Here is a 15,065-nt window from a genome sequence, read left to right on the forward strand (position 1 = left end):
TGACCGAATCACCACAGACGTCTTCGCCAACACATTCGCGTAGCTTCCGTACCGCAGAATATGCACACCCTTTACAACAAAGCACGCCGCAAAGCACGAGTCGATGCGGTTACGAAGAAGCACGCACGGAACCCTACGACGTTCAACACGGACGCTGCACGCTACACCCACAAACCCGCACACGCACTCACGGTTATGGACCACCAGGAAACAGAACTCACAGCCGACACGATATGCACCACCCCTACAAACGCCGCTCAGCAAATCGCCATCGCCCTAGCAGCCACAACAAACAGCGAATACATCACAGTCATTACGGACTCGCAAGTAGCATGCCGCAACTACCGGCCAGCTCGGCCGCATGTCACCCTTCGCCCTCAAGTTCCTGAATACCATCCCGCAGCTTCCCGACATCCATATCGTTTGGGTCCCTGTACAAGAGTTTCTCGACGGAAATGAGGCCACACACCGCTGCCCGGGTACACACCCTCCGAGCCATTTCCGAAGAGACCAAGGCATGGAGAAGAATCTCCCCCCCTTCACACACACACACACCCTGAATGGCTACGCGGACATCCTCTCTCACTTCAGACACAAGCGTCAACGGTTCCCTCTACCCAACTGCGACCTTTCCAGAGCTGAAGCGACCACACTCCGCTGGCTGCAGACCAACTCATACCGGCACTGTACCGTACCCCACCATATCTACCCCATCCAATATTATAGTACCTGCCACTTTTGCTCCCAGCCAGGCCCTGTACCATTTGGTCTGGGAATGCCAACAATCTCCATCCTTCACACCCAATCCCCGTCCCACGTACCGGCTGTCCAGCTAGGACCTCTCGACCCAGTACATGCTGATAGAGAGGGCACGATTAGCCAGCAAGGACCAATGCATCCCAGGCTAACATGCATCCCCCCCCTCCCTCCCGGTGCTCTCACCATCCCGCACCATTAAGCTCGAAATTAAAGATGTTTATTCTCTCTCTCTCCCTCTCCTTCTCGGTTTGTTCTTTTTTTTTCGCTATCTTCCACTCCAGCTTTCGGCTCGCTTGCAGATCATTTCTTCACACGTAATAATATTAAATGTTTATTGACCACGTACGTCACGAAAAGTACCGCCCAGAGGAATGGCAACATCTTCGCTGTATAAATACAAAAAGTATCCAGTCAGTCATAAGCATCCATGGCAATTGACACATTACGAAACAACTATCAGGAGACAGAAAAAAACTTCTTTATTAAGCTCGGTTTGAATGTGGTGGTTCCTCATTTCAGGTAACCATAGGTAGCACAAGCATTAGCCAGGAAAAGTTTACAAAAAGTTCATGTTCGTAGAATGTTCGAGTGTTCTATTTTTCTAGTACGAGTGGTTTTAGATTCGACGATGGAATACTAGTACAGAATACTTGACAAGTTTTTTTTTGCGCTGGTTGCAAAAGAACTATGCTAAGGTCAGGCATTAACTGCTGATGGAAAAAAATTCCCCCGCACCTCCCCGAGGGGGATTGTGAGGATGCAGAAATGCGAACGTCGAACGCAACGTCCTCGGGTACCATGCGAGGAAGGCACCGCACAAGCTTCGATACGTCGATGGGCACGTTCACCGCCTGTCCCTTGATTCCAAACTGCCCGTTGCCTCGAGTCAGCCGCCTGATGCTCATGAAGGGGAGTCGAGGCGCGATGAGCCGCTCTTCGACCGGGTTCAGATCGGGAAGATGCGCCGGCCGAGGAGGATACGGTAGCCAAAACTCACGCATCCCTCCTCTTCGCAGCTTTGTCTTCTTCTCCTTCTTCTTCTTCAGCGGTTCCCCTACGGGAAGATGACGATGGTGGTTGAACGCGAAGCTATCTCGTGATGGATTGTTTGGTTGGCCAATCCCTAGGGGCATCATGCCACAATCATCATCAGACGCGCTGCGCCGCTCTTCGACCGGGTTCAGATCGGGATGATGCGCCGGCCGAGGAGGATAACGGTAGCCAAAACTCACGCAGCCCTCCTCTTCGCAGCTTTGTCTTCTCCTTCTTCTTCTTCAGCGGTTCCCCTACGGTAAGATGACGATGGTGGTTGAACGCGAAGCTATCTCGTGATGGATTTTTTGGTTGGCCAATCCCTAGGGGCATCATGCCACAATCATCATCAGACGCGCTGCGCAGGCCGGCCAAGGGACGCACGACAACCCCCGACTATAATGCATTTCTGCATAAAAAAAACTCTCGTATTGAGATGTACACGTGGTGCTCATGTTTTATGAAAAGAAGCAAGCTAAGCAACAAATTTTGTTTCGAAACCCACGGCTTCGACAAAGAAATGTAAAACAGATATGCAGTATGTGTTTTTCGTACACGAAAGAAGACGGCGAAAACTCCCGGGCCATCTCCACTAACGTGAAACCTGGGAGGGTGGAAGCATGCACTGTATAAGTGTGTTCGAAGATTGTATGTCTCTCTCTTGCCACATGGCGCACGCTGATTTGTCGCCGGAGAAGCGCCTGTGGGAGTAGCAATCGCGCACTTGCTGAGGTGGTGGCGCCCTCTCTTGCGTTGAACCGGATTTAAGCAATTAAATGAGGGACAGACTGGCCGAAAGTTTTCTTGGTGTCAGCAAGCTAAGACGTATGCTAAGAAGTAGCGCGAGGCGTTTTAAAACGAGTTTCCCGGTGTCTCCTTTTAGTACACGTTTTTCCCCATGGAGATGAAATGTTCTAGCGCTAGGCGTTATAAAACGCGTGTCCCGATGACGTTAGACGCCGACAGCCCGAGCCCCTGAGGTTCTTCACCCCTAAAACCCCCAGAGCACGTGCCCTGACTCCGCTGTAAACGGGTCAAAAAGCCGTTTCATTAGAGGGAAGCGGTACGCCTGTCGTCAGTAGGAAATTTTATGGCCGCCACTTTTGAATGTGCGTTCCATGCCCACATACGTGTTTGAAGGTTGTTCCCCTAGCTGCGCATCTATCACTCGCGCATTTATGATGCTCAGCTTTGTTTGAAGGAACGCGAACAAAAAGAAATTCAAGCCTGTTCTACGCCTGTTAAATCTGCTGAAATAGCAGGTCTGACTTCGGCACGCTGGCGACGACCTCCCGCAAAGGCGGGGGTCGCTAAAATCTCCATTCGCCGCGGAATGTCCGCACTCACAGCAGAGCCACGGATGTCGGTAGTTTATCGGTGCATAAATAGTGCGCCACGTGCCGAGGTCGTTCACTGGACCGATTGATTGATTGATTGATTGCTAGTGGCATCACCTTGTAAACGGGGTGATGACGTGACATCTTACCCAGAAAAAAAAAATTATATATATCAATGTTGTATACTCTTCGTTTATTACTAGCGCTGCTCTGAGGGAATGCACAAAATACTTTTTTTCCTGATGTAGATTGTAGCTGTCCTATAGGCATTAGTCCCCTCTCTGCTTTAATCCACCAGCATTCTAATCTTCTTTTAGTCGCCTCGACAGTCTTGAAGTAAACTCCGTGTGTGCTACCTTTAAATCCTAGGGCTTCTGCAAGCCGAATATTTCCTTCTCGAAGGTTTGGATGGATACACTCACGCTCTAAAACCATGTGCCGCATAGTTTCTCTTTTTTTTCGCAGACCACACACACCCGGTCATTTTCTGTATACTTCCCCACAAAGCTGCTAGTTCGCAAGCAACCTGCTCTAGTCTCAAAAAACAAAGCACTGCCCTTGCAATTATCGTAGAAATTTTTATTAATTTCTCTGCCCTGTACATCTCTAACGACGTTTTACCTTGGAGAAAAATGGAACATAAAAATGGAAGCTAAAAACACGGTAGCTAAAAAAATTGCGCCACGGTGGTGGCGCCATCTGTTCGCCCAGCGGGGTACCTCGCCTGGGGTGATTGACATCCCAGCCGGGCATTGTGAGCCCCTAAACAGCTCTGCTGCTAGAAAAATTGAGGCATATCCCGCGCATAGGTTGGAATGGACGTGAAGCGGCGCTTTGGTTGCCTGCCATTCCGAATTCGACCCTCAAAGAGTGATTTTCGAAGCATTTCTCTGCGCTTAAAAACAAGACGCGCTGCTCTCGTGCGGCGACGAGAGGCTGTTCCTCCTGTCGCTTGTGGCATAGAGTTTCTTACTAATATAACCTGACGGAAATATGGCCTCACTGTCTAGGGAAGCCGCGCTTCAGCGAGCGTTCAGCCATGGCAGGCATATTTCACTTGTCCTTGGCATGGCTCATTAACAGGCTGGAAAGTTGTCTCTGTCTGAAAAAAAAAAAGCAACACTATTACTTGGAGGAATAATAGAATTTATTTTCTTAATATAAAATTGAAATTCGAGACATTTATTTGTCAGGGGTTGTTCAGAAGCTTCATATAAGATGAAGAAGAAAACGATGTTACCCTTTTTTGTTGGCTTCGAGACAAAAAAAGAAGCCATTTGGTTAGCCAAGCCAAGTGGGCGATGAGCGTCGCTAGTTGTAATGGCGGAGCCCACGACGGCCCGCGACTAAGGTGGCTACCGCGATTGCAGTGTCAGATTTCCCTCTAGTATATATTTGTATGAAACTCTATGGCTTGTGGTGGTAGTAGTGCTCACCACGCTGCTCGTGTCTCACGGGGTCGCATACGTGGCCACCGCACTGTTCATACACCGGCTCTACGCACTGCCTTCATTCACTTTACCCGCCGACCGAAGTGCGGTCGGTGGCGCTTCCGTCGGCGCCGCGAAGCCTCACGAGGCGCTTGCTGACCTCGCTGAACTTGAAGGTCAGAGGGACGCTACCAGGTGCCGAGTTTGTGCGTGGAGTAGTAAGCTTCACTTCAAAGAACCTGTTGGTATGCCCTTGTCACCACTGTGAACGAAAGCCTTAGCTGGCTGGAGTTTGGAGTAACTACAGCCTGAGATGGCTGACGACATTTATAGGACCTTACTTATTAATGCTTGAGCAACATATGGGAATGCCGCGTAGGTCAGCAGAGGTTGGTTTGTCCGTCAACAAAGTGAGCTACAGAAGAGCACAGAACTACGCAATGCTGGCGACGTTGCCAGGACGACGCCAAGTAGAAGCGCGGCCGGCACCTGCCTTTGCACCGTCTCGACGGGTCCCCTGACTCCCGCAAGCTCTCGCACGCGCGGTACGACAAAGTGCGCAGCCAATGCAGGGCTGGAAAACAGGAAACCGATGACCTTGACGCACTTTCAGCGAAGGCTCGACTCACTTTCAACGGTAGTTCTGACGCACGTTTGGCGCAACTTTGATGTCAGAAAGCTTTCGCGTGTCTCTCAACTTTCTTCGGGAAGGGATGGTAAATTTTTGACTGACGGAGGTTAGGGAAGCGTAGTTTCCGCCGGTTTGATGTCGGCGGCGACTATGGCAGCTCGTTCCACCAAGGCGATCTGAAGGCCTGAGTCCAGCTACCCAGGGCAACCTCCCATTGCTCGTCACGAGTGATTGAATGGAAGGGATTTGAAGGGCCCCCACACATTGAGTGGGGAACTGTGGCACAACCGCCACATGCGGGACAAAATGGTGAGGGGTAGAGGGATGGGTGGATAGAGGGTGGTGGTCTCTCAACATAGCATTATTTTGCACAGTCGCGGTATCGTTTGCTGAACATCTTGGCCGAGTCAGACTTATAAAGTGTTTGTATTTTCCGTAAAACTGGCTTCAGTTGCCGTAAATTCGCGATGTGGGGTTGGAAATGTAGCACACTGCTTTCTGGCCTTTTGGAGGTATTCACCGTACGTATGGGTACTAGGGTACCGTAGGGCGTTGGTCGCAGAGGAGTGGTGATTAAAGTGGCACTGTCGCTGGTTTGCTGCCTCGTTACCCGCGGGAGTCTCTCATGTCCTCCCTGTGATGTTGTACGTCTTCTGGAAGGTCTCAGGGAATAACTCTCCTGAGAGCTTAGGGTAATATTGCTGCCATTAGTATTTTTACGACCACCTGTGACTCCGGTATGACATTTATTCCGCGTCCGTTTTCCTCCTCTCAACAAACGGTTAGGAGGCGAGTGTCAGCCTCCGCGTGCTTCGTTGTGGCACGTTGCATCGTGATGGAGTTTGAGGGGTGTGTCGCCTTTCTCTAGGGGAAATTCTAAGCGAAGGATGCGGTGCCATCTGTCTACCTGTGAACGCATTTTGCAACATTTGAAACGTGGAGTGCTTATTAGACACTGTATGGAGTTCAGCTTGTCGAACTAAACGTGTCTGTGTTCGCGAGAATGGCGGTGTACTGGACGTTACCAGGACGACACGTACACGCTGAGCAGGAGTGTTCGAGGGCCTTTCTTCCTTTGCGTCGTGGTATTGTCTTCTACTCCTTCACCTTTTTAGCCCTAAAGATTAGCATGCACGTGCTTGGCTACTCCTATTGGCCTCAATAAACGTTCACCCACAACGCAGTAAAGTTGAGGGGAGAGAAAAAAATATGTGTGCACCTCCGTCTTACGACGATGGTTGGACGCGAAGCTTTCCCGTGATGGCTTATTTTGTTGGCCTATCCCACACTGCGAGTTTGGTCGATTCTCTGGATTTACGCACTACTTTTCTAGAATCAGGTGTGGACTCCCTAGGCCTAATGTTTAGGTTTGGGGTGCACGGCGCGAATCGGCACCTGCTGGTTGGCGTTCGCCTCGAACATGTCGAATTGGAGCAATCGGATAGACGCTGGCTACATGACGCGAGGGACCCAGGTGTGATTCCGGCCACGGGAACCGTTTTTTTTTCTTTAACTTCCCCCACGATCATTCATCATCATAGTCAGAGAGAGTTGGATTTCTCGTAGGGCGTATTGGCGTACAACGGCACCTAGAGCTTTAAAAGAGGTGGCTGGGCAGGGCTGTGAGCACACCCGATGATATTGTCTGATGTGTACTGGGGGCCTGCGCGCGTTGAGAAGGTGATGTCTTAGAAGGTGACCAGGGGTGGGTTGTCCAGATCGTCCTCGGTAGGCTGGAAAGGAAGGGCGCTTGCTTGCTGGGGGGCATAGTTGCCCGACAGTGGTGAGCGCGCTGAAGTCCAGAAAACGTCAATGTTACGGGTAGGGTGATGATGGCTGAGTAGCCGGAGAGCTGTTGGGGCCACCTTACCGGACAAGAAGCTAGGTCAAGCAGCATGGGAATTCTATATTATCATCAAAAACGTAGTGTGGGTGACGGCCGGAGCTATAACGAATTCTTCAGGAGCTCATGGGGAGTGGATGTTGAGTAAGGTGCAAGTGATAACTTATATTTAGTGTAGCGTCGCTGCGGTTAGGTCAGGGAAACTGCGAAGTACCAAAAGCGCAAACAAGACAACATGACCCATGCTCACCAATACTATTTTTGAGCATGAACATATTGTCAGTCAGATCGTTTTATATTTTGTGTCGAAGATACCTTAAATCACTGGGTTCGGGGGTCTTACCTTGCATAATAGCTACAGGCTTGCAAAATATCATCGATAAATAAATTAGCAGGTAGCAACTTCACGATGACTTCGAGAACGATAACAGCGCTGTGGCAACTTGTAAACCTACCTTTTTCAGCCTTGATTTTTCATTTCAATGAAAACACTGTTTTGTGTGTGTGTTTCCTCAAATTTTAGGGGAACACATAAGCCCTCAAACAAAAATAGAGCTCGTAGTGCAAGTAATAACTGATTTACTAATGAGGCAATTAATTAAGACACCTGGCAATTAAAAATTTTGTGTTTATCAGAAACACGTCTTCAGCATGTTTTCCTAAACTTTATGACCACATGAGCCTACAAACAAAAAATAAGCATCAAAGCGCACGTATTCACAAATTTACAAGAATTAAACTAGGACGTCTGTTTTTTAGCCTCAATGTCGTACTTTTGTCTTCACTGGAGCTTCGCCTCCTTTGTAGCGTGCAGCTACGCTAGAAAGCAACGACCAAGAGGTCTCTGGCAAAAGGCATCATCGAAGAACAATTTCGCGGTAAACTAGCAGTTTTCGTTTCGTTGTCTGTGCGCTAGAGGAACTTGTATGTGATGACGTCAACTCACACCGCCAAGGCCGGAAGGGCTATTACGAAATTCGAATTCGGTATGTATTTTTTCTAACAAATATGAGCTGGTATGCGTTGGGCTCCAGCTGCATGTTTTTCGCTGGCAAGTTTGGTGACCATAAAATACATTGCGAAGTTCATCACACCGGAAGAAAGCTCCCTTTCGGTGCTGCACAATGGAAAGCGCCGAAAACCGATGAGGCCTGCTGTTCCGAATCCGGTGTGGACCCAGTGAGCCGCTGAAGCAGGTACGTTTATTTTGGGGTGATAACAAAAAGGTGACTATGAAGGCGGTGGTAAAGGTGATGGTGATGAATGAACACGAACAGGTCGCCTTCTACTAGGATGCTTTTTTTACAACGAAGCTGTTAGTCTCTCTTTGGTCGGAAAATTTTGTGTCGTAAACAAAAAACCCAGGCAGGATCTCACCCAAGACGGCGAGCGCATGCGTCAGAATTGGCAGGGCCCAGCATTTGCCGCCGGAGAAGCCCAGCGCTATCTTTCTTTGCAATCAGGCATACAACACGGATTCAAGTATTCGTCAAAAAAACCAGAGAGCAAGCATAGAAACCGCACGGTAGATGATAAGGCACCTGTTAACAATGAGACCCCTCCCTATGTGTTCCTGGTGAAGACTAGGTTTACAACAACTCGGGAAGCGGGGGGTTGACGTCATTCGAGGGCGAGCACATGTGTCAGACTTTTCCACCAGAAAAGCTGAGCGCAGTGAGCCGAGCCCACAGAGACGACGAGGAACATTTTATCCCTTCCTACATCAGCGTGTGTAGTGGTTTACAACAGGTTCGCTGGACATCCACTTTCGCAGGGCAAGATGGCGGCCATTTTAGGGGCGAAGCCCCTTAAGGGCTGCTGCTTTTGGCATCTCCTGTCGTCGCCGTCGTCGTAATTGTCGTTCGCCTCATGTAGTCACGGTACTAAAACACCGGTAAACTGGTTTACGACTCACGCTAGAACGTAACGCGCACTAAAAAAACACTGAAACACTCGTTTACGTCTCGCTTCAAAGAAAAGAGACTCTTACAGAAAAGCAGTACACCTGTACCCCCAACGGTTTCATATCCGTTGGAAAAAACGCCAAGGCGCCAAGAATACAATTATATACTGCATGCTTCGCCCCTCAACAGGTTTTGCGTTAGTGGAGATGACCCGGGGTTTTTTTTGTGGGCATACGATTCAGCCTGTAAAGCCTTTAATTATTTCAAGGGCTCGACAAACGGATTTGTTCGTGTACGCACAAAAGAACATTGCGAAACCGTTCTTGGCGAACAAGTACTAAAATGAAAGGCAAAAATCTAAGGGCAAAACAGGCAGTGCGCCTCTCTATGAAAAAGTGCAGTGTTCATAAGCGGCGGGCAAAGCGTTTTACAATTTAAGCCCTTGGATCATCGGTATGCTCCATGCGGTGCTTTTTCGTGTAATGAGAAGTAAACAATACCTAAGAGGTCTAAGCTATTCATACCAGATATTGCCTCGTGTTAGGCACTACATTCACATATTCGGGGGCGAATAACACGGGACAGTGTGGAATAACACTTTGAGCGGCCTTGTAATGTTACATTGTGGAGAACCACGCGTATCCTTGCTGCGCTTTGAAGAGGGACATGCACCGTGAGATGCGTTTCTTTCCTAAACCCATCGCAATTGGCGCCCAACGTGGTTCCTCCGACAACTTTTACGCACGGACTCAGAGTACGACGTCTGGGTAGCTTCATCTTAGTTCGTCCTTTTCTTGAAAAAAAGAGGCCGTTAAGCTGTCTTTCAAAGCGAAATTATTGAATTACACGCAACCGCGGTGTTTGTGTCATTGTTAGAGCTCGGGAGGCCTTCCGGGACCTCACTTGTCTCGAAAAATTTCCAGCTCCATCGACAGCTTCGAAAAGAGTTGTTCGAAGTCATTGCCAAGATGGGGTGACTACATCCGCGAGCCATGAAACTAATATACTGTCGCTGGCGAAACAACACTCGCAGGGTATAACCGACTGGAAAAAACGGCCTTAGCAGTCGGGACAACTTACTCGGCAGTTTCAAGGTTTCGTTGGGGCGAAGAGATTATCCGTCTTCGTCACGGCCCCACCGTGTTGAAATGCGGCATCGACGTCGGCAGTCGCGCCCGGGGACATTTCCATACGACCCTATACTTTGTGTGACTCGTGTGTGAGCGTCACTTCCTGCAGCCTCTGAGTTTAATTAGCGGTTTCTTCACGGGGAACTAACACGGAGGACAGTTGCTGAAATGGTCGGCCTTACGTTGGACGGAAATCGTCACAACAAACCGGTATTTTCGCGTTTGCTTCTAGTGGGAACCTAGTGTGTGTTTTTGAAGCTACAGCTTTCCTAGTGGGACCGATGTTGTACTGTCAAAAAAACTACTTTGTACATTTCCTCATACACCGGTTGATCAACCGAAAACCTCTGATAAGATCTCTGAACACTCGGCGCATGCATGAAACCGAGATATCATTGCGTCAAATCGGTTATTTGAAAATCGTGAAAAAAGAACGGCTCTAGATAAGAGAATGCACGCATCGATCATGACGAAGGAGTACAACAGTACACCTGTGTCTCATAAACCACGTACGGGTATACATTTACATCGTTTGTAGATGCGTTTCCTAAGTGCGCGAAAATTTGAAGTCTTTTAAGGCCTGATGATCGATTCGACGCACTTTCAGCGCAGGTTGTACGCACCTTTAGCTTTCGAGCTTCTCCCAAGTTTCCTTAGGTAGGGATATTAAATTCTTTTAAGCATAAAATGCCGAGCCCGTATTCTAGTTTTCTTTTTGTGCGCGTGTGAGTGCATGGAGACATTGTTTGGTACATGAACAAATCGCCGTTGTAACTGAACCACTTTATTGTAATCTTACTTTATTTCAAGTTTCTCGTGGTCCCTTATTGCAGTGCCTAAAGAGCAAATAACCTCCATTTTAACGAAGTATCGCTTATAACGAAGGCTGTTTTCTCTCCCGAAAAGTTCGTTATAACGAGGGCTCACTGTATGTGAAAAATTAAACACTTGTAAATATAAGTATTGAGCCAGCACCCACGCGTTCGGAAGCGGAAGACACAACATGTGCTCTGTCCCGACGCTTTGTTGATCGGAAAGAGACTTAGGGGTTTTTCACAGGCGATTTTCACATAATCGAGAGGTGCGGGATGGGAAGATTATTTATCAAGTGCTCGTAAACGTGACTGAAATGAAATCGTACACTATACTGCCGTCCTGAAACTTTTCGAATATACAACATTATGAGAATAATGTTTTTTAACCTTTTCTGATGCAGCGCCGGAATAAAAACAGGGATATGCGTCCGCAACACAATAGAGGAAGGAGCAACTGGTATTGATAAATAGCGATTATAAAAGTTCCCTCACCTTTCTCGCAATTCTCAAACTTACAGAACTAACTAGTTCAAATCGGTATAAATGGGAATCACTAAGCTCACAGGCCGAATTGTTTCGGTGTCTACGCTTGTGTCGCGCGCTGGTGTAGCCCCAAGCTAGCACATCAGGATGGCTAGGTTCTGCGGTCTCACCCTTCGAAAGACGCTCCTCTCCATTTTCTTTTTGCTGACGCACGGACGGGATACGGCGGCGAGGGTCCACCGCTCTAGCCCGGCCGTGGCCGACGCTGCTGCGTTCGGGACGCCGTCCCCATGAATTCTAAGTAACAGCTGGCAGAATCTGTCGTTTCACTCTTTGTAGAGCCACGTGTGTGAATTCAAGTGACGTGGCATGGGAAATTGCTGTGGGTGTCGTTTAAAGCTTTGCTTTCCAACGACCTCCACAGTGTGAATTCGAGCAAATTTTTTTTTAAGCAGCAAATGCCATGAAGTGTTTTCGACTGCCAGAAACCGGCCAAAAATAACAGCTTTCGAAAGAGGAAAATACCCGGGAGCTGCTTTCATTTTTTTTGTCGACCCGGATCTGAGAAGTTCGGGTACAAACAAACACAAATTGGAAAGGAGTAGGTTATTTACGGCTCGACTCGTCAAAGTGGGGACGACGCGACGAATTTATGTTTCCCGCGCGCCGCGTTACCCCGCGTAACGCTTCTCATCGCTGTTCCGCGTGCAGCGATCTTCATGCGTGACCGATGCGTTCTCTCGGATCACTCCAGCCGTGACTGACGTGTGGGTTCGGCACACATACGTACACATGGCTTTCGACTCCTACTGTGCGTGTTGAATCGAACAACATATTCAAAAGCCCTGCATGTAGCATCCCCTCTCCTGCTGACATTCTCTTAGCTTCGGCAACAACTCCAAGTTTCTGTCTGTAGCTTGAAGTTGGGTCAAATGTTTCTTTCCATCCCGTTTTCCTAGTCCAATCCCGGCGCAACACTCGGGCCTTTTGGCATAGGTGTTGTTGACGCAGTCCTGGAGAGAACAAAAAATACCTCGAGCAGGGAGAGTAGCGACAACTCGGATAGGAAGCGGGTGGGGCAGGAGTGTTTGTTTTACTCGTCTTCGGTTCATCGGCGGTGGTGCGATTGACACGGGATGCAGAAACGTGGTGGGTGCGGTTTTCACGTCACCGACCTTTTCCCCTCGTCCAGCCTGCTCTGGCGGCGGGGCGCCGTGCTTTCGGTGTCGCTTGTGCCGTTCGACTTCCCGTTGCGTTAGTTGACCGAGAGACACGACGCGGTCTCTCTGTGGGTGACACCTCCGGGGTCAATGCCTGGCCTTGTTGTTGCGCGTCTCTAATACGCGGCAGGTATACAGATGCGCCAGTCCGAACGCCGCACTTTCGGTACCGTCCGCTGTGGATGCGGGATTGAGGATCTGTAACCCTGATGAGCCCCTGTAGTTGTCGGGTTCGGCAACCTGCCTGCAATGGATGTGTTCGGGTTGGGGGTCACAGTGAAAAAATGGTGTTTGCAAATTAGCGTTTCATGTGTGTGGTAGAAAAAAGAGTGTTTGACTATGGCCCACACGAGGATTTGATGTGAGGAACTTCGGGTATTCATAGCTCTATTAAATTCGGTAGCGCGATTCTTTCTGATATTGATTTGGATGATAAATACAGAAGGTTTATCTAGAACGCCCACTGAAATAGAGAGAGAGAGAGAGAGAGAGAGAGAGAGAGAGAGAATTCGACGAACTTGGCAGGTCCATGTACCATAGGGCAGTACACGTAACGGTGATTTCGGTAGCTGCTGCGTGGACAATGGAAGTCGGTCCGTCATAAAAATAGCAGTATTGAGGGGGGACTTGGGCGACGGGGGTCAGGCTGTCACACTGCGTTTGTGTATGTGTACTCGTTATGAGCCTTCATAATGTGCTCTTACCAATTCCTTCGACAGTTTCATTCATTTGTTACGCTCTCTCCACAAAGGTTTACTGTGTCCTTAGCAGGCACGGCATCGGATTCGCCGATGCGGCAACATACATGAGAAAGGACTACTACGTAGTAAGAGTAACTGACGACGAAGAGGAGCGGGCAACGGAAGCAACACTGCACGCTCGAGACGTTACCGGAGCGGAAGGAACTGCGATAGCCGTGGCAGTCACCACGTCTAACGGAGCGTAAAGCTTACAAAGTCTTAGGCCCCATCTTAAAAATTATGGTATCGCTTCCACGTTTCAAAACATTACTGCGATCATACATATCTCAACAATCATACGCCATTTAACTTCCTGTCTGTACATTTCGAAGTGTTAGAATCCTAGACATTCATTTACATGAGTGTATGCATTATGTTTTGTATTGAAATGCTTTCCCACTTCATTCCCACTGTTTTGCCATTTTTATGTGAATTAAACGTGGCGTTACCGCGTACTATTGTATCAAATATTTTCCTGTGGCTTTTTCTGTTATTTATTTGTATAATTTATGTTGGATTACTTCACTGCGTCCTCAGAATAACACAGCTCGTAGCTTACGCTACTGCTGAGAATTTTGTTTTCTACTCGTCAAATGACAAGGGGTGCCATTACATTCTAAGCTCTGGGACCCCTTTCTGTATAATATTTTTTCCCACGCTGTATATTTTGTTGCGAATAAAAAACTGATACTGAAACTGAAACTGAAAGGGCCTGTGGGAGATTTCCAAAGATGCGACAAAACAAGGCCATACCAGACATCTGCATACTGTGTAAGCCGGGGCACAAACTCTCACTGTGTAAACCAGGGCACAAACCTCAAGGCATACGCCATGGCTGGAGACATGTGCACCTGGTATTACAACCACCCCGAAGGCAAATTTATCACCCCACGAAAATATGCGTTTATATTAGATCACTACAATGAAGACGCGAAAATGTCCTAGTACTGAGAGCAACTGAAGGGAAGAAGCAGATTGCAAACAGAAACTATAAATATACTGAACTCTGCTATATATCCGAGAACACACCCTGCGCGGACCTCGATAACTCTCTATACTATGTGGTACTAGAAAACAAAAATTAACTTGACGCCACTCCCACCCAGTGTGATGTCTGTCGAAACAGCGAAACTGTGGTTTCCTTGTGTCGGCTCCAACACGTGGATGGGTGCTCGCCCGAGAACGGCAGCGCCGTCACTGCGCAAATTCTACGGTTCGCGCAAAAGAATCCGCAGCTAGACATCAGCGCTAGAAGGCTTTCTTTCCTCTCTCTTCCCTGGCGGGAAGGAGAGGTACCTGCCCTTGCGAGACCACTGCGCCCTCTATCCTTGGGTCTGGGAACCGGTTCCTCGGGGGTCGCCGGAGGGTCTGAAAACCTCCTCCAACCCTTGCGTGACGGACGACAATCAGCAGACTTGCGAAAAGGCTCGACCTCCCATAGCTCCGCTGTTAAAACTCCTGAGTACCAACCCTTAGCCGGAGACCAATGGGAGGCTTACTGACATGTACCCCTACTACGCACCCTTACTGACTATACCCCAACTATGAACCCTACTATGTACCCTTATTATGTACTATGCACCCCTTATTGACTATGTACCGCTACTATGTACCCTTATTGACTATACCCCTACTACGAACACAGGCTGTTAACCCGGGCAGGGCAAGTACCTCAGGACCATAGTTTCCTGGAACCACAAAACCACTCATCGGGGACTAAAAGAAATCCTAGTCATTGAAG

The 15,065-nt window shown here is 48.6% G+C and overlaps 1 protein-coding gene across 4 annotated transcripts in view; it reads right to left on the reverse strand.

Annotated features, from left to right (window-relative positions):
- The window catches only part of LOC144158870 (uncharacterized), a 72,623-nt gene that overhangs the window by 29,733 nt on the left and 27,825 nt on the right, over positions 1–15,065 (reverse strand). The window lies entirely within an intron of this gene.

Source organism: Haemaphysalis longicornis, unplaced genomic scaffold, assembly GCF_048455015.1.
Source record: "Haemaphysalis longicornis isolate Haplotype H1 unplaced genomic scaffold, Haemaphysalis longicornis Haplotype H1 scaffold_10, whole genome shotgun sequence".
Taxonomy (NCBI): Eukaryota; Metazoa; Arthropoda; class Arachnida; order Ixodida; family Ixodidae; genus Haemaphysalis; species Haemaphysalis longicornis.